Source organism: Saccopteryx bilineata, chromosome 2, assembly GCF_036850765.1.
Source record: "Saccopteryx bilineata isolate mSacBil1 chromosome 2, mSacBil1_pri_phased_curated, whole genome shotgun sequence".
NCBI lineage: Eukaryota > Metazoa > Chordata > Mammalia > Chiroptera > Emballonuridae > Saccopteryx > Saccopteryx bilineata.
In genome coordinates, this window is record NC_089491.1 from 98889998 (window position 1) to 98913303 (window position 23306).

Genomic DNA, 23306 nt, shown 5'->3' on the forward strand with positions numbered 1-23306 from the left:
TTTTTCTCAGCATGGATATCCCCCTAGGAAAGCACTTTGGATCATTGTAACCATGGGTGGGGTGGGGAAGGAATTAACCCAGTTGTATATTGATATGGGACAGTGGGCTGCCGTGAGCTATGGAGAGAAACTGAAGTAACTGTTACACAGGTGTGTAAAGTTGTGCACAATATACCAAGAAGAAAGAAGTTTCAAAACATTGCATGTGCCTGACCAGGCGGTGGCGCAGTGGATAGAGCGTTGGACTGGGATGCGGAAGGACCCAGGTTCGAGACCCCGAGGTCGCCAGCTTGAGCACGGACTCATCTGGTGTGAGCAAAAAGCTCACTAGCTTGGACCCAAGGTCGCTGGCTTGAGCAAGGGGTTACTCGGTCTGCTGAAGGCCCGCGGTCAAGGCACATATGAGAAAGCAATCAATGAACAACTAAGGTGTTGCAACGAAAAACTGATGATTGATGTTGCTCATCTCTTTCCATTCCTGTCTGTCTGTCCCTATCTATCCCTCTCTCTGACTCTCGCTCTGTCTCTGAAATAAATAAATAAAAATTAAAAAAAACCCCAAACAAACAGTGCATGTGCTATTATCTTACATAAGGCCAGGGGCCACTGCCATTGTGGCCATTCACATGCAGGTTCTCATTGAATTTGAGCAGACGGTAGAGAAACAGCGGAGCCGAAAACTGGTGGGCCATGCCTTTATTCTAGCCTTGTACCGCTGGGCAAGTAAATACACACAATGGGAAAACACTTCCCTTTACAGTCAGGGCTCCCAAAGGCACTGACTTTCTCCCGTTTTTTCTAGAATCAAAGGCCCCACTAGCTCAGTCCCCTCTGCTCCCCATCTCCTTCTCTCTGCACAAACTGGCTTCTCCTTCAGCACCCCGCCATCTTGGCTGCTTCTCTGCAAAAACACGGCCTCTTTCCTTCCCTTTCTCCAGCTTCTTCACAGACTTTTCTTGGTGCAAAAACCCCTCCTCCAGCACACATTAATTAGCATAACAAAGCCATTCCCAAGCAGGAAGGTAATTAGCAGCATCACCTGGCAGCTTCATCACATGGGCAGCGACCATTTTTAACAATAAAAGTGAGCAAAATCAAATTTTACAAACTGATTTGTCCAACATCTTATCTTCTTTAATGTATACAATTTAGCACCTTTCTCAAGGACAATTTGGAAGGAATAAACAACAAATTGTGAATAGTGGTTATCTTAATGATGGCATTATGGGGGAGCTTTATTACGGAATAATTCTGTATTTTACAATGTTTTGAGCTTTTTATAACCAGTTCAGAAAACTAGTAACTTCTGGCCCTGGCTAGATAGCTCGGTTGGTTAATAGACTTTTTTTAAAATTGATTTTAGTGAGAGGACAGGAGAGAAAGAAAGGGGGTGGGGAAGGAGCAGGAAACCTCTATTCATAGTAGTTGCTTCTTGTATGTGCCTGGACTGGGAAAGCCTGGGGTTTTGAACCAGACACCTCACCATTCCAGGTCGACACTTTATCCACTGTGCCACCACAGATTAGGTGATAGCTCAGTTGGTTAGGGTGTCATCCAAAAGCACAGAGGTTGCCAGTTCAATCCCCAGTCAGGGCACATACAAGAATAGATCAATGTTCCTATCTCTCTCACTAAAATCAATAAATAAAAATTAGAAAAAAAAAGAAAGAAGAAAACTAGTAACTTCTGAAAGAGAATTTAAACAATCAGGAAAAAAAAGTAACTAAAAATAGCAGCACAGAGGAGTAGCAGCAGTTACCATGCCAAGACTGACAAGGTAGCAGAGAGCCCGGCTATACAGTTGCTGAGATCGCTGCTCTAGACTTTCATGGTTTAATGGACTGTTACATGAGTCCTTCTGCAGAAGCTGTTGTAACAGCAGTATATGTAAAATGCTGGCATTGAAGTTCTCCTCCCCTTTATTGTTTCAGCCATAACTTTATCCTGAGACTTAGCTCTAACAGCTGCTCTGCAGAGTTTTATTCTGGTCACCAAACAGGATGTGAGCTGGGCCCTCAGTGCCTAGGCCACAAGGCGGCCAGTGCAGGTTTAACTCCAGAGCGTGTGTTTGAGTGAAGTGTCTCTACTTCTGTGGTACTGAGCACCAGTCAGTTACTTTTCCTCTTAAGGGTGTAGTTGCTTTCCATATGACAGCTTTGTGGACAACACCCAGATAAAGCTGAATTTTGGAAATTTTAAGTAGGGCCCCTCTCAGAAATGGGAGTCCTACCTTGCCTCAGGCCTAGTCTGAATCCCCACCTGTTGCCATAATCAAACTCTTTTTCAGCTAATTCACACTGCAATGTGACATTTGCTTCATTTGCTTTTATTGAATTTACCCTCTTAAGTGGAGTATTTATATATAAACATGCCATGATATACTCAACTCTTCTGTCAGTGGCCATTGGGTTGTTGACCCATTTTGAGTTTTGGTGCATGTTTCTAGGTTGCTTTAAAAAACATTCAAGTAATATCTACTCCCGCTAGAAATATATAAAATGCCTATTTCCCTGCAATTTTATTTTTTAAATTATGTTTATATTTTTGAATAGGTAATACATGTAAGTGGCATAAATTTTAAAAATACAGTTAAAAATTTCAGCTTTCTATATCCAATATTGAAGGATTGGGTAATTCTACCAACCTTCTTATCAAAGACAAACTAAAAAGTCAGATCACTATAAAAATATTTTTAAATCATCCTTGAGGTCTCTTTGAGCAGCGCTTTGTCCTGGGAGTGTTTACCAGAAATATTAAAGAGCAAAAGTATCAATGAAAAATATTACACAGCAGACAGAATCAACAAAGCTAAAAGTGCCGGGGGGAAGGAGAAATAAAATTGTTAGCAAGACTAATGTGGGGGGTGAGGAGAAAGCACAGGTTACTAGTATGAGAACTAGAAAATTGCCCACTACAGATTTTAAAAACATTTGAGAGAAAATAAGAGGATATTATGAACTACTTTATACCAGAAAATTTAGATGATAGTTTCTAGAAAAATACAACTTAATAAACTATCAGAAGAAGAAATAGAATATCTGAATTATCTATAACTTAAGGAAATTGAATTCATAATTTCAAACCTTCCCACAAAGAATACCACAGGCCTCTATTATTTATGAACAGATTCTATCAAACAGTTTATTAAAGTCAGGATAACTAACTATACTACAACCTGTCAAAGACATTACAAGAAAGGAAGATTATAGCTTAGTCTTACTATTGCACACAGATTTTTTAAAAACTAAAATATTAGCAAACCAAACCAATTGTGTGTGTGTATATGTGTGTGTGTGTGTGTGTGAAGATATATCATGAGTACATTGGATTTAGTATTTAAGAAATACTTGGATGATTTAAGGATAATATCCAAACTTTATATGATTATCTTAATGTTTAAAGAAGAAATAAAGAAGGGAGAAAGGGCAATAGAGGCAGGAGGGAGGGAGGCAGACAGGCAGGCTTTCACCATTCAGAATAAGACAGGAACTCCTTAGTCTGCCAGGTTCTGCCGGTAACAGCATTGTTGCACTCCTAGCTATATGCCCCAAAAAAGTGGAAACATATCTGCATGAAAACTTGTGCACCAGTTTTGGATTTCATAGCTGCACTACTCATAATAGCCTAGATAGGGAGAAAACCCAAAAGGCCATTAGCTGATAAATGGATAAATAAAATGTGGAATATTATTCAACAATAAAAAGGAACAAAGTGCTGACACATGCCTCAATGTGGACGAACCTCAAAAACAGTATGCCCAGTGCGTGAAGCTGGTCACAAGAAGCCACATATGATTCTGTGCATGTGAAATGTTCAGGGCAGGCAAATCTCCAGAGGCAGACAGTAGATGAGTGATTGCCAGGGTGAGGACGGTGCAGGTAGGAGCAAGATGGGGAGGTACTGCCAGGGGTTTCTTTGTAGGGTGATCAAAATGTGCCCAAAATAGGTAGTGGTAATGGCTCCCAACTAGGAATATATTAAAAACCACTGAAATGTATTCTTTAAAAGAGTGAACTTTATGGTATTTAAATTATATCTCAGTAAAGCTGTTACTAAAAAAATATACTCAACGGTGAAATTTTAAAACTTTTCTTAAACTTACATAATATGGTTATATGTATAGAAAATCAGAAATAACTTTCAGATGAAATAGGGCATGTTCAGGTGGTATGGCCATAAAAATTATTAAAATCATCTAAAGACTTTTTCTATGTACAACATATAAAAATCCATTGTGTCTTTCTACAGTTAGAGAATGAAATCAAGGAAAAAATGTGTTTTAAATATTAAGCATATTTAAATATATATTTTAAGTATATGGGAATAATCAAAGCAAAGATGAGAGAGATCACTTCAGAGAGAATGTTGAGAGAGATTAAAGATAACTATGGGGGAGGGAACACAGGACTGCAAAGATATCATTTCTCTGTATACTGATCCAACATGATGCAATTTTAATCAAAATCCTAATTGTTCATGCATTGGGGTTTTTTTTGGGAGGGGGGAGTTGATTGGTTGGTTGGTTGGTTGGTTGGTTTGCTTGGGTTTTTTTGGTGGAATTTGACAAATTCTAAATGTATATGGAAAAACAAAGACCAAACAATAGCCAAGCTATTGTTGAAGAAGAACAAGGCTCTAGGAATTTCTGTCTTAAATATCAACTCTTATTATAAACAAATATGATAATTAAGACTGTTTGGTGATGACACAAAGATGAACAGTAAACCAGTGGGACAAGGACTTGTTCACATTTGGCTCCTTGATTTATGAGAGAAGTTTCTCTTCCAGGAGTGGGGGTACCTCACCTTGACCAAGACTGTGTAGAGAGACTGAGGAAGACAGAAGAGACTGCATGTGTGGAAGCAGGCCCCGGATGTGTTCTATTATGCTCTGCTCCAGAGACTAGAATCGGTTCCAGTGGACAGAGGATACAAACAGGCTGATTTAGGCTTAGTTTAAAAACAAACAAACTTTCTCATTACCAGAACTGTCTGACTGAGCTGCCAGATGAGGACTAGAAGGACTTCAGTTGAAACCAGATAACATTCTACTGGGAATGCTACGGAAGGGACTTTTTTTCTTTTTTTTTTCTTTTTTTTTTAGCAAGAGAGAGAGACAGGCAGGAAGAGAGGGAGATGAGAAGCATCAACTCATAGTTGCATCAACTTTAGTTGTTTATTGATTGTTTTCTCACATGTGCCTTAACTGGAGTTGAGGGAGCTCCAGCCAGGTCAGTGACCCCTTGCTCAAGCCAGCGATCTTTGGGCCCATGCCAGCGACCATGGGATTATGTCGATGATCCCATACTCAAGCTGGCAACTCTGCATTCAAGCGGGTGACCTTGGGGTTTCCAACCTGGGACTGACGCTCTATACACTGTGTCACCACCAGATCAGGCACAGAAGACACTGAACTCGACAATATCTTTTTTTTTTTTTTAATGTATTTTTTTTTTCAGAGACAGAGCGAGAGGGATAGATAGGGACAGACAGGAACCGAGAGAGATGAGAAGCATCAATCATCAGTTTTTCGTTGGGACTCCTCAGTTGTTCATTAATTGCTTTCTCATATGTGCCTTGACTGCAGGCTTTCAGCAGACCGAGTAACCCCTCGCTCAAGCCAGCAACCTTGGATCCAAGCTGGTGAGCTTTTTGCTCACACCAGATGGGCCTGCACTCAAGCTGAGGACCTCGGGGTCTCAAACCTGAGTCTTCCGCTTCCCAGTCCAACACTCTATCCACTGCGCCACTGCCTGGTCAGGCGACAATATCATTTTAAGTCATAAAGTTCCATGTTTTTTGAGTCTGCCTTTTTAAGGTTGCATTGGCAGGCTACAGGGACCTCAGAGGCCCATCTTTTCTTTGGGGCCTTCTCTCACTCCCTGAGCACAGTGTGATGAGGGGGCAGGCTTAGTAAAATGGCCCACATAGACTGCTCTAGGTCAGGTTCTAGGTCAGCTTCTTTGTCCATGGGTTGTCCAGGCCACAGCCATCCTTTGAAGTTCCAGGTGCCTGGAGCAGACCCTGAATCTCCTTGCTGAGCATTTCCAGAAGAGGACACACTGACCAGCTCCTCTACGTTACATCGGGTTGTAGAGAGAAATGCTAGTGAACAAATGGTGTGGCTTGAAGATGTCGGGGTACTGAAGTCTTGATAAGAAGAACTAATCTAAGAAAGAAATGCAGTGCCTTGTTTTTGAGAACTGAGTTTAAGAGGTGACAATGAATATAGCATATGTTCCTGGGGCCTGCTATATCTTCATTTCAGTGTTTGAGTTCCTGTTCTGCTGCAGGAACACTCAGTCTGGGACAAGTGAAGGTTCACGTGTGATATTCCAAATGTGCTCAAGTCATAAATCAAGCTAGCAAGCAATTAAATAAATACATTGGGGCACCGTTCTCTCACCTCAACAAGTATCCTGGAACTATGGGGTCAAACTCAGAACCCTGAACTCCACAGAATTTGCCTCCAGCTATCCATGGTGGCTCAGGAAGGGGTAGTCACTGGCTCCTGCCCTGTGCTGTGTGCCGTCCCAAGCTATGAGCAGCTTGTGTTGCCACCCAGCCTATGCTTTCAGGTTTCTCCTCAGCCCTACACAAGCAAACCCTTTGGGCCTAAGGTTGTGATGGCAAACCTTTTTATAAAAACTGCCTACTTTTGCAGTGCTTGTCAACCTGGTCCCTCCCGCCCACTAGTGGGCATTCCAGCTTTCATGGTGGACGGTAGCGGAGCAACCAAACGGTGCCGCGATTGGCCCACCGTGAAAGCTGGAATGCCCACTAGTGGGTGGGAGTTACCAGGTTGACCAGCACTGCAAAAGTGGGTGGTTTTTATTAAAAGGTTCGCCATCACGGGCCTAGGGTTTGCTCACCTAACTTCGTGGTGTGTCCTCAGGGCCACAGAGCCAGGGGTCCTCCCTAGCCGAGTCCTAGAAACAAAACCACTTGGGTAGGGAACTCTAGGGTATCAGGCACCCTGAACATAACCTCCAGGGGATTCACTTGCTGTGAGAGTTGGCCGGCACCTTGATGAGTGCAGAGTGGCATGACCAGGGCAGGGCCAGCCAGAGCCTGGTGCAGAGATTCCCTGTCACTCAGATCTGATTGTGAGGCTAGGTTCTGAAGCCAGGAAGTGTCATGAGCAGTAACCATAGTTTTCTTTTTTTTTTTTTGTATTTTTCTGAAGCTGGAAACGGGGAGACAGGCAGTCAGACAGACTCCCGCATGCGCCCAACCGGGACCCACCCAGCACGCCCGCCAGGGGGCGATGCTCTGCTCCTCCGGGGCATCGCTCTGCCATGACCAGAGCCACTCTAGTGCCTGGGGCAAGGCCAAGGAGCCACCCTCAGTGCCCGGGCCATCTTTTGCTCCAATGGAGCCTCGGCTGCGAGAGGGGAAGAGAGAGACAGAGAGGAAAGGGGGGGGGGTAGAGAAGCAGATGGGCACCTCTCCTGTGTGCCCTGGCCAGGAATCGAACCCGGGACTCCCGCATGCCAGGCCGACGCTCTACCACTGCACCAACCAGCCAGGGCAACCATAGTTTTCAGAGCAGAAAATGTTCTGGGTGGAGAAATCTATAGGAATATGGTAAGGGATTGAGTGTGGAAGTCTTATTGTGCGGCATCTCAGTTCCCCAAAATGGGGTCCTACATGATGTCATACATTTCTAAATATACTTAGCTCTTGAGGTAAGGGAAGTGCTGTATAAGTATAACAATTCAAGGGACCTAGTCTGAAATAATCTGGCTGAGGAATATAAAAAGTTCAGCAAGTAAACATGTGAGGAGCAAGTTGGGTCTCCTGTGTGACTGACCATAGCACTTTCATGAACCGTCCAGTGCATCGCTGAATCAGGAGTGTGGCAGTTTGCATAACCTTCTTGTAACCTGTCTGCAATCTTCAAACTGCCATTTGTTCCTTCATCCCATCCTCTACCTAATTTCTTTTTTTTTTTTTTTAATAGGGACAGAGAGAGAGTCAGATAGAGGGATAGACAGGGACAGACAGACAGGAATGGAGAGAAATGAGAAGCATCAATCATCAGTTTTTCGTTGCAACACCATAGTTGTTCATTGATTGCTTTCTCATATGTGCCATGACCGTGGGCCTTCAGCAGACTGAGTAACCCCCCTGCTCGAGCCAGTGACCTTGGGTCCAAGCTGGTGAGCTTTTTGCTCAAACCAGATGAGCCCACGCTCAAGCTGGCAACCTCGGGGTCTCGAACCTGGGTCCTTTCGCATCCCAGTCCGATGCTCTATCCACTGCGCCACCGCCTGGTCAGGCTCTACCTAATTTCTTGACAAAGTTATCTCTAGGCAATGCCTCCCCGTGTTCACCTCCCATGTGTTGCTCATTCTTCTGCAGTTCTGCTGCAGCAATTTTGTCCATCATAAACCTGCCCTCTCAGACATCCCACTGGCCCCTAAGCCACTCGGCCTTCTTTTTTCTTGGCATTTTCTTATTGATTGCCATTCTCTTGGAAGCCAGTCTGCTCTTCCATTTTTTTCTTCATCCTTTACTGATCCTCCCCTTTGTGGCATTATAAATGTTGATGTCATCATCGTTTTTCTCCCTCTTGCTCTTTTTCATTCATTAAGCAAACACAAAAGCACACTAATCATATCGCTTTAACATGCCAGTGAGCTACAGATCTGTTTGAGCTCTAAACTGTTTGCTGAGCTTTATACTCAAATTGCCAACTTCCATTAGGTCAGTCTGGCTTGGATCTCTCCCAAGCATTGCATCAGCACATCCAGAACAACATGTACTTTCTACCCTCAGACTTGTTACTCCTTCTTGATTTCTTATTGTAGGTAATTCATGGAAATACAGAAATGCAGAATTTACCTAACCACTAGTTTTACTGGCTGGTTTTTAAATTTAGTTTCACCTCTGCTTTTTATAGCTGATTAGTCAAGTTTAGGCTTGGATGGAGATGTGAATTTATATCATGTCTGTCGAACCAGGATATTGTTTTGCTTATCCAAACCAACCTGTTTTAACACTTGTAATATTCTGATAGTTCAAGAGAGCTTATGTTAGAGAAAAAGTTCTGTATACAAAAACCATACTTGGTATTTAGTTTGTTCTTAAAAACTACAGTAATGTTTTGCTATAAGACTGTGCATTCACCCTGACCAGGCGATAGCTCAGTGGATAGAGTGTCGACCTGGGATGCTGAGGACCCAGGTTTGAAACCCCGAGGTCACCAGCTTGTGCATGAGCTCACCAGGTTAAGTGCAGGGTCGCTGGCTTGAGCACAAAGGTCACTGGCTTGAACCCAAAGTTGCAGGCTTGAGCAAGGGGTCACTGGCTTGGCTGGAGCTCTGGTCAAGGCACATATAAGAAAGCAATCAATGAACAACTAAGGTGCCGCAACAAGTTGATTCTTATTTCTCTTTCTTCCTGTCTGTCTGTCTCTCTCTCTCGCTAAAAAAAAAAAAATGAGTATGCATTCAAAGTTAAAAATGTAACGTATGTTATTGAGCACTTAAATAAATTTGTGGAGTTTTAAAATAAGTTAGGAATAGATGTTTGCAGTATATTAGAATCAGGTCCTCACCTATACCTACACACCCTGCACGTGTTGGAGTTGGGAGAGAAACAAGGGCACCAGCATTAATGAGCCCGATGCCTGGCTCTCTGCTAAGCACAGTACGCGTGTATCTCCCCAACTCCTTTAGCATGGTGTATGTGTGGTTATCCTCCAGTCTACAAAGGAGAAGAGCTAAATGAGGAAACTAAAGCTTCACGTGTTAAGTAGTTTGCCTAGCTTGCTGGGAACTGGGAGTGCTGAGTGGGACTCCAAGTGGGTTTAATCTCTCGCTTCCACAGCAGTCACACTGGAGTCACTGGCCAGCTCTCCCCTGCAGCTTTCCCTCCCCCAGGAGACACGAAAGGACGGGTAGAACTATGTTTGGCAGCCCTCATCAGCAGAAACCAACTCGCATCCCCATCATAGCTCCATGTACCCATAAAGCCATAGGAGCCAGATGCCTTCAAATGAAAAGCAGATTGCCCTGTGGTTGGAGAGCAGGTGCTGTACAGCCACTGCACAGCCTTCAGGCCTGGACTTTACCTCGGCCGCCGTCCCCAGTACAGGCTGGACAGGCCACACGACCTTCCTTAAAGGAAGACCAGTACAGACTTCCCCGGTGATTCTGGCTTTCTGGATATGGCAGTCCAACTTTGGGAAAAGCCACCACAGCCAGAGCCTCCAGAACGGTCTTTTACTGACATTTTCCTCCTGCAAACCCTGAAACCCATGATTAGCGTGAGGTCTGTGAGATTTCACATATGGTAGTTTTAACATTTGCTGAAATGGGGATTCTTTTCCACTGATACACTGTCTGAAGGAGATGGCTATAAACCAAAGTAACCACAATATTTACAAAGGTATTCAGTGAAAAAGACGACTTTGGCAACTAGTGTAACCCATCACTCATTGGGGATGGAGCTCACTTGAGGTTTAATAAGCGAAAACAGTGTGTTTGTCCATGGCTTCATGTTTTTCCGCATTACCCATGGGTGATATCATCTTTTTCATTTCCATTAGACTCTTTTAGCATCCCAGAGGAAAAAAGTGTTAACTTCATTTATTGTGCTGTATTTCCATTTTTAAAGAGAAATATAATATTAATTCTGCCAGATGTGTGGATGAAATTTTCAAACTGTTCTCAGGGATTTTCATAAGAATAGTATTGTGAGCCCTGGCCGGGTGGCTCAGTGAATGAAATGTTGACCCAGTGCACCAGAGGTTGTGGGATCGACCCCTAGTCAGGACACATAAGAGAAGCAATTAATAGGTGTATACAGTCAAATGGAACAATTAAGTGAAACAGCAACTTGATGTCTCTCTCTCTCTTTTCCTTACCTCTCCTTCCCCTCTCTCTCCCTCTCTCTCAAATCAGTGGAAGAATTTAAAAGAAAAGAATAGCCTGACCAGGCGGTGGCGCAGTGAATAGAGCATCAGACTGGGATGCAGAAGGACCCAGGTTCGAGACCCCGAGGTCGCCAGCTTGAGCACGGGCTCATCTGGTTTGAGCAAAAGCTCACCAGCTTGAACCCAAGGTCGCTGGCTCCAGCAAGGAGTTGCTCGGTCTGCTGAAGGCCCGCGGTCAAGGCACATATGAGAAAGCAATCAATGAACAACTAAGGTGTCGCAACGAAAAACTAATGATTGATGCTTCTCATCTCTCCATTCCTGTCTGTCTGTTCCTGTCTATCCCTCTCTCTATCTCTGTCTCTGTAAAAAAAAAAAAAAAAAAAAAAAAGAATAGTACAGGGGTCGGGAACCTTTTTGGCTGAGAGAACCATGAATGCCACGTATTTTAAAATGTAATTCCATGAGCCATACAATATGTTTAACACTAAATACAAGTAAATGTGTGCATTTTATGTAAGACCAACACTTTTAAAGTACAATAAGTCTCTGAATTATTTTTAATAATGTTGTTACGCTGTTGCTAACCAATGATGAATAAAGTACTTCTTACCATTAATATGACTTCTGGTGCTGCATGGTTTTGCTGATGGCTTTGTATCTGGTTGATACGTGGTGAGGTTAAGCTTCATGCAGGCGTTGAGACTTCCATCTGTTAAATGTGATCGTAGGTTGGTCTTAACATTCTTTAGATGTGAGAAAGACTGCTCACATGCATACGTAGAGCCAAACATTGTCAGTACAGCAATACTCATACGCTGCAGTGTGTGGTATGTGACAGGAAGTGCATTCCAAGTTTTGACAATCAGCTGGTCCGTGGGTTGAAGTTTTTTCATTTCTCCCCACTTGTGTTTGCTCGCCAACTCTGCTTGCTGTCTTGCAAGTCTTTCCAAATTTTCATTCAGTGACTTGAACTTATTCACCCACATGTCTGAGGCCTTTGAGTCAGCAGCTTGTAGCTCAAAATCTCTGACGGAGACACCGGGGATGTAACTCAGGTCAGCGCTTCCACTGCACACTCGTGTGGATGGGTGATGAACTTAAAAAGATGAGTGTGCTCACGAAATTCTCCAAAGCGCACTTTGAATGACTGCAGGAGATTAGATGTGAAGCCTGCTAGCTGCTGGAGATCAAGATGTTGAGCAGAGTCACTTGCTGTGCATGCATCTTTAAACTCTCCCAGTTTTTTTTTTTATTTTTATTTTTATTTATTCATTTTTAGAGAGGAGAGAGAGGTAGAGAGAAGGGGGGAGGAGCTGGAAGCATCAACTCCCATATGTGCCTTGACCAGGCAAGCCCAGGGTTTCGAACCGGCGATCTCAGCATTTCCAGGTCGATGCTTTATCCACTGCGTCACCACAGGTCAGGCTCTCCCAGTTTTTCAAAGTGTAGTAACCAACCTGTTACAATGTCAGCAATGGAGAGTTCCAGCTTGTTTTCAAATGCAAACACTGCTTGTTGAGGGATAAGACTGTATTTCCAATGCTTTACATTTTCACATTGAGCTGGTTCAGATGTTCAGTCATGTCCACGAGATAGTAGAACTTCAGGAGCCACTCAGTGTTAGCTAACTCAGGATGCTTGACGTTTTTCATTTCAAGAAAAGTTCAGATTTCGCTCAGACAAGCCATTAAATGGCTGAGCACCTTCCCTCTTGACAACCAACACACATTGCTGTGCAAAAGCAGACCAGGATAATTATTCCCAACTTCATCCAGCAGTGTTTTAAACTGGCGATCATTTAAAGCTTGGGCAACAATAAAGTTGACCACCCGAATGACCAAATGACCAGCGACATCACCTCACCAAGCTGCTCGCCACACATCTGAGCACAAAGCGCCTTCTGATATAGGATACAGTGAAAACTTAGGATGGTTCTCTTTTCACGTTCATGAAGAAGCACTACAAATCCTCTGTTTTTCGCCACCATGCACATAGCACCATCAGTACACACCGAAATAAGTTTATCCATCGGTAGATTTTTTTTTCTTTAGCGAACTCAGTGAAAGACTTGAATAAACCCTCCCCTCTTGTTGTCTCTTTCATAGGCAAAACAGCAAGACTTTCCTCACATAGTGTGTCACTGACAGCATACCTTGCAATCACGCTGAACTGGGATAAATGGCTTACGTCTGTTGACTCATCCAAAGCGAGAGAAAAGAATGCTGCTGCATTTATGTCCTTCACTTGTGTTGTCCCAATTTGATTTGCCATCATGATGGTATAATCGTGAACAGTTCTTGCCAACAGAGGCATGTCTTTTATTCATTTGATTATCTTGTCTTTATTTGAAAAGTCGTCAAAAAGTTCATTGGCAACATCAAGCATGAATGTTTGGGCTTACTCGCCATCTGTGAATGGCTTTCCATTTCTTACAATTGCTAAAGTACCAGCAAAGCTAGCCGAATTCCAGTCACCTTGTTGGGTCCAAACACGGAGTTGCTGCTGACTAGCTTGCACTCTGCACAGTAGCTCTTGACATGCTTTCTTCCTGCTGTCCCCCGCTGGATATTTCAATGCAAATGTAGTATGGCGTGTGTCAAAGTGCCGCTTTATATTTGACCATTTCATCGATGCAATTTTATCATTGCATATTAGACACACTGCAGAACCTGCTCTCTCCACAAAGGCGAATCCCTCTATCCATTCATGCTGAAAAGTACGATACTCCTCATCTTTTTTCTGTTAGCCTTCCTCTTTGTCAAAAGGGTTTCTGCAATTAGCTAGCTGACTACTTGATTAAAAGGAGGGAAGTTTACTTTCTGACCTCACAATGACCCATGTACATTACGCATTATCCAATAAAAATTTGGTGTTGTCCCAGAGGACAGCTGTGATTGGCTCCAGCCATTCGCAACCATGAACATGAGCGGTAGGAAATGAATGGACTGTAATACATGAGAATGTTTTATATTTTTAACGTTTTTTGTTTTTTATTAAAGATTTGTCTGCAAGCCAGATACAGCCATCAAAAGAGCCACATCTGGCTTGTGAGCCATAGGTTCCTGACCCCTGGAATAATACTTTGGAAATTACTGAGTTTTCTGTATATGTACAAGGTTATGATTTTGTTTTTGTTTATTTGTTGTTTGTTTTCCAAAAGAGAGAGACAGGCAGGGAGAGAGATGAGAAGCATCAATTCACAGTTGCATCACTTTAGATGTTTATTGTTTGCTTCTCATATGTGCCTTGTTAGGGGGCAAGGCTCAAACCCAGCCAGTGAGCCCTTGCTCAAGCCAGTGACTTTGGGCTTCAAGTTAACAACCTTTGAGCTTAAGCCAGCGACCCCACACTCAAGCTGTCGACCTCGGGTTTTGAACCTGGGTCCTCAGTGTCCCAGGTTGACACTCTATCCACTATGCCACCAGTGGTCAGGCAAGGATAGTATTTTGAATTATGTTTCTTTTTCTCATTTTGCTCAAATGAAATTGATATTTAATAACAAAACTAAAACTGCCCCCTCACCAAATTATAGCAGAATAGAAAATTTAGAAATTGTTAGAAAATATTATATAATGAAGACTATGGTCATCTAGAATCATACCACTGTTGAGATTAATCATGCACAAGTAATAGTATTTTAAAATACAGTACTCATCTTTACACTGCATTTTCCCACCAAAATGAAGTTTTGAGTATTGCCATTTACAGGCACAGATGTGTATGACCACTGTCTTGCCGCAATGGGATAAATTAACAAAATTAAAAGCAAACACATGGTATTCTTTTAAAACCTCAAGTATCACTTTCCGGGAGCCTGCTCCTCTCTTCAGCCCTGAACCTAACTGAGTTCCTTCCCAGGAAGCTCTCTCCATCTAGTCCCACAGCACCAGGTTCTCTTGCTTCTTCACCACTACTTGTGCCACCTGCATTATGTTGTAAATAGTGGTTTTCATCTGTTTCCCCAAAAAGCATGTGACTTTCTTGAGCCCTTCAATGTATGCATATGTACCAGTGATTAAGTCAGGCAACAAGTTCTTATGGACTGAGACTTGACCTCACTGCTGAAACTGTGACAACAAGGAACGCTGCCGCACTTCTTACCTGCAGCCAGTCAGAGTCAGTTCAGACCAACAGTGGCCTCGGGGTTAGGCTGTGTGATCATTTCTGTGGTTGGGGATGTGCGTTGTGATGGAAACAGGCAGGACAAACCATTTTGGAGTTGTTAGAGCGAGTTTAACAGCATCAACCCAGTGGTCCTCACCTCCTTCCAACACTCAGCTCGGTTTGTCAACGCCTCTCTTGTCTCACTTCTTCATCTCTGTTGCTGGCTCTTCCGCCTGGATCTGGTCTCGGGCCTGGAACCTCTTCTCTTGCTATCATTTCTCTCCAGGTGATTCGATCATCTGTCAACTTAAGAAACATCCAAACCTATAAGATTTTTTTTTATGAGTTCATTTGAGCCAAACTGACAACAGTTACCAGAAAGCAAAATCTCAACGGACTGAGAAAATGCTCCAATAATGGCAGCTTTACACCTTATTTTATACATTACAGTCAAAGGAGGAGGCGGAAGGGGGTTACACGAAACCCACTGGTGATAGATTGTGGAGGAAAGAGAAACCAAGGAGGGAGAAATCTCTGGGATTGGATGAAAAGTACATGGCCGGGTATAGGATAATTAACAGTTAACCATTAACATGGTAATAACAATAAGGGGGTCTGGGGGTCTCTGCTTGAAAAAAGGAAATTACTTTGATGTTCCAAAGGTACGCCATCAGGTATGTTATGGTAAATGCAAAAAAAATAAAAGAAGAAGAAAAAGAAGACAACAGACAAGCCCCACTAAAGTGAGCATTGACACCAGCCCAGGGCGTGACCCTCTTAGTTCGGACATTTTCATTTCAGACCATGCTATGTGGTTACTTCAGGTCTCTGAGTTTGCAAGGCCACCATGCAGGCCTCCCCTGAGCTTGTCATGTTCAGCATGCGGCCTCTTATTTTGCATCCACATCTCTGCCATCTATATGCTGGTCATTTCAGCTGCTTTCTTGACAAGTCTGTTTGAAGGTCTGGGGATAATCTCAAACCTAACAGACCCAGATATTTATTAAATATGACTGCAGTTATATTTAAAATGAAACTTGAAGGTTAAATAAGTAAGCATTTGGGTCCAGAGGGATAAGATGGGAAATAATGCTCTAGGCAAAGGACAGTGTGAGAGAAGGCCTGTGATGACATGGGCACCTGTGGGAAGTGAAAGTGACTTTGAGGTCTAGAAGGTCAGGTGCAAGTTTGAAATGGCTTTGGAAATGGCGTTGAAGGTTTGGGGCTTTACCCAAAGGCTACACGGGAGGAGCCTGGCCAGTTCTGCCGCTTAGATAGGTGACTCTTTAGTGTGGCTCACGAGGTGAATGACACCACTGAGGAGACCACTGCAGTCATTCAAGAGAGAGAGATCTATAGACGACAGTAGAGGGGAACTCAGCAGATACTTAGGTAAATCAACAAGACTTGAGATTGAGTTGGATATAGGGAAAGGGGGAAGAAGAGGAATCACACATGAAGCACAGGTTTCTGGCTGGTGCTGGGCAGCCCAGATGTGGGCTGGGGCTGGGGTCGGAGTGCTCCTGCCAGCAGAGACAGGAGGATAGTCTGGACTGCATCTGATGCGGGCTATGCGCTCCTCCTGCCAGAACTCAGAGTTTCAGAGTCTTCTGTTGGTTGAAAGGGGAGAGAGTAACTGCCAGACAGCTTCAGGGAGCTTGGTGGGTAGAGAAACCCACCTCTCCAGGTCCCTGGCATAGATACAGGGTCTCAGTTTATGTAGGTAGAATCCCAAATCCAAAAAGAAATGTAGCCTGACAAGGAGGTGGCGCAGTGGATGGAGCATTGGACTGGGACACGGAGGACCCAGGTTCAAAACCCTGAGGTCACCAGTTTGTGTGAGGGCTCATCTGGCTTGAGCAAGGTTCACCAGCTTGAACCCAAGGTCAATGCCTTGAGCAAGGGGTCACTTGGTCTGCTGTAGCTCCCTGGCAATGAACAACTAAGGCAGGGGTTGGGAACGTTTTTGGCTGAGCGAGCCATGAACGCCACATATTTTAAAATGTAATTCCGTGAGAGCCATACAATGACCCGTGTACATTAAGCATTATCCAATAAAAATTTGGTGTTGTCCCAGAGGACAGCTGTGATTGGCTCCAGTCACCCGCAACCATGAACATGAGTGGTAGGAAATGAATGGATTGTAATACATGAGAATCTTTTATATTTTTAACGTTATTATCTTTTTTTATTAAAGATTTGTCTGCGAGCCAGATGCAGCCATCAAAAGAGCCCATCTGGCTCGTGAGCCATAGGTTCCCGACCCCTGAACTAAGGTGCCACAACAAAGAATTGATGCTTTTCATCTCTCTGTCTTCTTGTCTGTCCCTATCTGTCTCTCTCTCTCTCTCTCTCTCTCTCTTTCTCACACACACACACACACACACACACACATACACAGAGAAATGTAAATTGCAGATACAGGGACTCTCCCTAGGCTCTGAGAAAAGCCACAGTGAAACAGCCCTGAAGGGAAACTTTCATACCCATACTCACAGAACAGTCACAGAAAAAATGACCCCAGCTAAAGGAAGTGCACATTAGAAGTTGTGCAGCCTTGGCTGGATAGCTCAGTTGGTTAAAACATTATCCTGAAGTGGAGAGGATGCCAGTTCAATCCCCCATCAGGGCACATACAGGAGCAGTTCAATGTCCCCATCTCTCTCTCTCCCCCCTCCCTCTCGCACTAAAATCAATAATTTTTTTAAAAAAAGGAGAAGAAATTGTGCATTAATTGAAAAAACCAAACCATTAAATGAGAATTATAGAACAATCTGGACAGAAGCTATTTATTGAGTAAAGGGCTAAAGTTCTCAAAGTGATAACTGAACAAATAGAAATCTAATTAAAAATATAGGACAATTTTTTTCTTTTTTTTTTTTTTTTTACAAAACCTACTTCAAAAAAAAAACATTTGGAGTGACGTCACGGAAATGGTGCCGTGAGAAGCGCGTCCGACAGCTCTCCCCTAAATCACAACAAATTTATCAACTAGAAACAGAAAAATTTATCCTCGGAGCATTCCGGAGTTCCACACAAACTGAAAGCAAAAGGACTGTTATCACTTGAATCTGAGAGACGAGGGTGTGGAGGAAGCTACCGCAGCGACGCTCATTCAAGCCACGAGGGAGTGCGCCTGCGTGCTATCAATAAGACCACCCTCAGATGCCGATAAGAAAGAGGAAATCGAATATTATGGATACAAAAGAAAGAGAGGTAACACAAATAGATGTGGAAAAATCTATGGAGAAAAGACAACATATTGGAAGCCTTGGAGCTAAATGACAGAGAATTTAAAATAGAAATCTTAAAAATACTCAGAGATATACAAGAAAACACAGAAAGGCAATATAGGGAGATCAGAAAACAACTCAATGAACACAAAGAATATATTACCAAGGAAATTGAAACTATAAAAACAAATCAAACAGAAATGAAAAACTCAATTCACGAGCTGAAAAACGAGGTAACAAGCTTAGCTAACAGAACAGCCCAGATTGAAGATAGGATTAGTGAAATAGAAGACAAACAACTTGAGGCACAACAGAGAGAAGAAGAAAGAGACTCAAAAATAATAAAAAATGAGAAAGCCTTACAGGAATTGTCTGACTCCATCAGAAAGAATAACATAAGAATAATAGGTATATCAGAGGGAGAAGAGAAAGAAAATGGAATGGAGAATATACTCAAACAAATAATAGACGAGAACTTCCCAAGCCTGTGGAAGGAACTAAAGCCTCAAATTCAAGAAGCAAACAGAACACCAAGTTTTCTTAACCCCAACAAACCCACTCCAAGGCACATCATAATAAAGATGACACAAACCAATGACAAAGAAAAAATTCTCAAGGCAGCCAGGGAAAAGAAGAGTACAACATATAAAGGAAGGCCTATTAGATTATCATCAGATTTCTCAGCAGAAACTCTACAAGCTAGAAGAGAGTGGACCCCAATATTTAAAGCCCTGAAAGAGAGGAACTTTCAGCCAAGAATACTATACCCATCAAAGCTATCCTTCAAGTATGAAGGAGATATAAAAACATTCACAAATACAGAAAAGATGAGAGAATTTATCAACAGAAAGCCCCCACTCCAGGAAATACTAAGGGGGGTTTTCCAACCAGATTCAAAGAACAAAAGAAAACAACACCACAAGTAACAGCTCCACCAAGAACACAATAAAACCAAACTTAAACTGTGACAACAAAGGAAAAAAAGGGGGGAGAGGATGGAGATTAACAGTAGCAAAGGATGATGAAGTGCAGAAATACTTATAAGATAGGGTACTACAATGAATATGGTAGGTACCCTTTTCATTACTTAATGGTAACCACCCTTAAAAAAACCACCACAAAAACACTTGACTTAAAAAAGGTAGCAACAGAGGAAAGAAGTATGGAACACAAACAAACAAAAACAAATGATAGAAAAACAAAAGAGAAGAATCAAACTAGATACAAAACTAACAGAAAGCAATTTATAAAATGGCAGTAGGGAACCCACAAGTGTCAATAATTACACTAAATGTAAATGGATTAAACTTACCAATAAAAAGACACAGAGTAGCAGAATGGATTAAAAAAGAAAATCCAACTATATGCTGCCTACAAGAAACACATCTAAGCAACAAGGATAAAAACAAATTCAAAGTGAAAGGCTGGAAAACAATACTCCAAGCAAACAACACCCAAAAAAAAGCAGGTGTAGCAATACTCATATCTAATAATGCTGACTACAAGACAGAAAAAGTACTCAGAGACAAAAATGGTCATTTCATAATGATTAAGGGGAAGTTGAATCAAGAAGACATAACAATCCTTAATATATATGCACCAAACCAAGGAGCACCAAAATATATAAGACAGCTACTTATTGACCTTAAAACAAAAACTAACAAAAATACAATCATACTTGGAGACCTCAATACACCGCTGACGGCTCTAGATCGGTCATCCAAACAGAGAATCAATAAAGATATAGTGGCCTTAAATGAAATACTAGAACACCTGGATATGATAGACATCTACAGGACACTTCATCCCAAAGCGACAGAGTATACATTTTTCTCTAGTGTACATGGAACATTCTCAAGAATTGACCATATGTTGGGCCACAAAGACAATATCAGCAAATTTAGAAAAATTGAAATTGTACCAAGCATATTTTCTGATCATAAAGCCTTGAAACTAGAATTCAACTGCAAAAAAGAGGGGGAAAAACCCACAAAAATGTGGAAACTAAACAACATACTTCTAAAAAATGAATGGGTCAAAGAAGAAATAAGCGCAGAAATCAAAAGATATATACAGACAAATGAAAATGAAAATACGACATATCAGAATCTCTGGGATGCAGCAAAAGCAGTAATAAGAGGAAAGTTCATATCACTTCAGGCCTATATGAACAAACAAGAGAGAGCCGAAGTAAACCACTTAACTTCACACCTTAAGGAACTAGAAAAAGAAGAACAAAGACAACCCAAAACCAGCCAAAGAAAGGAGATAATAAAAATCAGAGCAGAAATAAATGAAATAGAGAACAGAAAAACTATAGAAAAAATCAATAAAACAAGGAGCTGGTTCTTTGAAAAGATCAACAAAATTGACAAACCCTTGGCAAGACTCACCAAGGAAAAAAGACACAGGACTCAAATAAATAAAATCCAAAATGAAAGAGGAGAGATCACCACAGACATCATAGAAATACAAAGAATTATTGTAGAATACTATGAAAAATTATATGCCACCAAATACAACAATCTAGAAGAAATGGATAAATTCCTAGAACAATACAACCTTCCTAGACTGAGTCATGAAGAAGCAGAAAGCCTAAACAGACCAATCAGCAGGGAGGAAATAGAAAAAACTATTAAAAATCTCCCCAAAAATAAAAGTCCAGGCCCAGACGGTTATACTAGTGAATTCTATCAAACATTCAAAGAAGACTTGGTTCCTATTCTACTCAAAGTCTTCCAAAAAATTGAAGAAGAAGCAATACTTCCAAACACATTTTATGAGGCCAACATAACCCTCATACCAAAACCTGGCAAGGATGGCACAAAGAAAGAAAACTACAGACCAATATCTCTAATGAATACAGATGCTAAAATACTAAACAAAATACTGGCAAACCGAATACAACAACATATTAAAAAAATAATACATCATGATCAAGTGGGATTCATCCCAGAATCTCAAGGATGGTTCAACATACGCAAAACGGTTAACGTAATACACCATATCAACAAAACAAAGAACAAAAACCACATGATCTTATCAATAGATGCAGAAAAGGCTTTTGATAAAATACAACACAATTTTATGTTTAAGACTCTCAACAAAATGGGTATAGAAGGAAAATATCTCAACATGATAAAGGCCATATATGATAAACCATCAGCCAACATCCTATTAAACGGCATAAAACTGAGGACTTTCTACCTTAAATCAGGAACAAGACAGGGTTGTCCACTCTCTCCACTCTTATTCAACGTGGTGCTAGAAGTTCTGGCCAGAGCAATCAGACAAGACAAAGAAATAAAAGGCATCCATATCGGAAAAGAAGAAGTAAAGCTATCACTTTTTGCTGATGATATGATCCTATACATCGAAAACCCGAAGGACTCCACAAAAAGATTATTAGAAACAATAAACCAATACAGTAAGGTCGCAGGATACAAAATTAACATACAAAAGTCCATAGCCTTTCTATATGCCAACAATGAAATAATAGAAAACGAACTCAAAAAAATAATCCCCTTTACAATTGCAACAAAAACAATAAAATACCTAGGAATAAACATAACAAAGAACGTAAAGGACCTATATAATGAAAATTACAAAGCATTGTTAAGGGAAATCGAAAAAGATACAATGAGATGGAAAAATATTCCTTGTTCTTGGATAGGAAGAATAAATATAATCAAAATGGCCATATTACCCAAAGCAATATACGAATTTAATGCAATTCCCATCAAAATCCCTATGAGATTTTTTAAAGAAATGGAACAAAAAATCATCAGATTTATATGGAACTATAAAAAGCCCCGAATAGCCAAAACAATCCTAAGGAAAAAGAATGAAGCTGGGGGCATTACAATACCTGACTTTAAACTATATTATAGGGCCACGATAATCAAAACAGCATGGTATTGGCAAAAAAATAGACACTCAGACCAATGGAACAGAATAGAAAGCCCAGAAATAAAACCACATATATATGGTCAAATAATCTTTGATAAAGGGGCCAACAACACACAATGGAGAAAAGAAAGCCTCTTCAACAAATGGTGTTGGGAAAACTGGAAAGCCACATGCAAAAGAATGAAACTCGACTACAGCCTGTCCCCGTGTACTAAAATTAATTCAAAATGGATCAAAGACCTAAATATAAGACCTGAAACAATAAAGTACATAGAAGAAGACATAGGTACTAAACTCATGGACCTGGGTTTTAAAGAACATTTTATGAACTTGACTCCAATGGCAAGAGAAGTGAAGGCAAAGATAAATGAATGGGACTACATCAGAATAAAAAGTTTTTGCTCAGCAAGAGAAACTGATATCAAAATAAACAGACAGCCAACTATATGGGAACTGATATTTTCAAACGACAGCTCAGATAAGGGCCTAATATCCAAAATTTACAAAGAACTCATAAAACTCAACAACAAACAAACAAACAATCCAATAAAAAAATGGGAAGAGGACATGAACAGACACTTCTCCCAGGAAGAGATACAAATGGCCAACAGATATATGAAAAGATGCTCAGCTTCATTAGTTATTAGAGAAATGCAAATCAAAACTACAATGAGATACCACCTCACTCCTGTTAGATTAGCTATTATCAACAAGACGGGTAATAGCAAATGTTGGAGAGGCTGTGGAGAAAATGGAACCCTCATTCACTGTTGGTGGGACTGTAAAGTAGTACAACCATTATGGAGGAAAGTATGGTGGTTCCTCAAAAAACTGCAAATAGAACTACCTTATGACCCAGCAATCCCTCTACTGGGTATATACCCCAAAACCTCAGAAACATTGATACGTGAAGACACATGTAGCCCCATGTTCATTGCAGCACTGTTCACAGTGGCCAAGACATGGAAACAACCAAAAAGCCCTTCAATAGAAGACTGGATAAAGAAGATGTGGCACATATACACTATGGAATACTACTCAGCCATAAGAAATGATGACATCAGATCATTTACAGCAAAATGGTGGGATCTTGATAACATTATGAGGAGTGAAATAAGTAAATCAGAAAAAAACAAGAACTACATGATTCCATACATTGGTGGAACATAAAAATGA

General features: G+C 41.5%; 1 protein-coding gene across 5 annotated transcripts in view; it reads left to right on the forward strand.

The window, feature by feature from the left end:
• The window catches only part of CENPP (centromere protein P), a 261199-nt gene that overhangs the window by 212847 nt on the left and 25046 nt on the right, over nucleotides 1–23306 (forward strand). The window lies entirely within an intron of this gene.